This window comes from Humulus lupulus, chromosome X (assembly GCF_963169125.1).
Source record: "Humulus lupulus chromosome X, drHumLupu1.1, whole genome shotgun sequence".
In the NCBI taxonomy this organism is placed as follows: domain Eukaryota; kingdom Viridiplantae; phylum Streptophyta; class Magnoliopsida; order Rosales; family Cannabaceae; genus Humulus; species Humulus lupulus.
This window is the reverse complement of record NC_084802.1, coordinates 84780398-84781397: the sequence shown is the minus strand read 5'-3', so window position 1 is coordinate 84781397 and position 1000 is coordinate 84780398. Positions and strand designations below refer to the sequence as shown.

Genomic DNA, 1000 nt, shown 5'->3' with positions numbered 1-1000 from the left:
CTCTAAAAGTTCCCAATGGCTTGAACCTGAGCCTGATTCAGAAGAATATTGCTTTGAGAATTTGTAACAACTGCTTGACACTGATCATAAGAGTGCGGTCTCCCACAAAGTTCACATCCTGTTTGCATCTCTATAGCATTGGCTGAGACAGTGGTCTGTTGCAACTGCTTGGTCAATGAAGCAACTTGAGCAGACAGTGCGGTGATGGCATCTAATTCATGTACCCTAGCCACTTTCTTAGTACTTTCCCATTCAGTAGGCCATTGATAGTTGTTCATGGCATCATGAGCACTCTTACTCATAAAAGTTCTCCTGTTGCAGCATCTATAATGGTGCGAGTAGTGCCGCATAGTCCATTGTAAAAGTTGTGGACCAACATCCACTTTTCTATACCGTGATGCGGACATTTTCTCAACAGTTCCTTAAACCTTTCCCACGTATCATACAATGATTCTTCGTAATTCTAATAGAAATTATTGATCTCACCCCTTAGTTTTGCAGCCTTTGCTGGGGAAAAAAACTTCGCAAGGAATTTCTTAGCTAGCTCTTCCTATGTATTGATAGAATTGGATTGAAGGGAATTCAACCAGCTCTTCGCCCTATCTCACAGCAAAATGGGAATAACCTCAGTCGAATGGCATCGTCACTCACCCCATTCTATTTGAAAGTAGCACATAGCTCTAGGAAATTAGCTAGGTGCATATTAGGATCTTATACGGGGAGTCCACCAAACTGAACTGTGGACTGAACCATCTGAAGAATAGTTTGTTTGATCTCAAAATTATTGGCAGTGACTGTCGGCTATCTAATGCACGTTTGTACTCCTGTGACTGTAGGGAGCACATAATCTTTAAGTGTACGTCCATTTTGGTTTTCAGCTGCTACATTTTGAGTTGGTGGTATAACATTTCCACCACCATTAAGTGCGTTGTCACCCATAATGGCTCCTTCACTTTTCTTTCTGCGGTTCGACTTACAAGCCTTCTCTATCTCAAGATTA

General features: G+C 41.7%; 1 non-coding gene across 1 annotated transcript; it reads left to right on the top strand.

The window, feature by feature from the left end:
- The first annotated feature begins 389 nt into the window (after positions 1-389).
- On the top strand, positions 390-496 carry LOC133807715 (small nucleolar RNA R71). The gene has a single exon (XR_009879613.1). It is a non-coding gene; the product is annotated as a small nucleolar RNA R71 (small nucleolar RNA).
- Positions 497-1000: the final 504 nt, after the last annotated feature.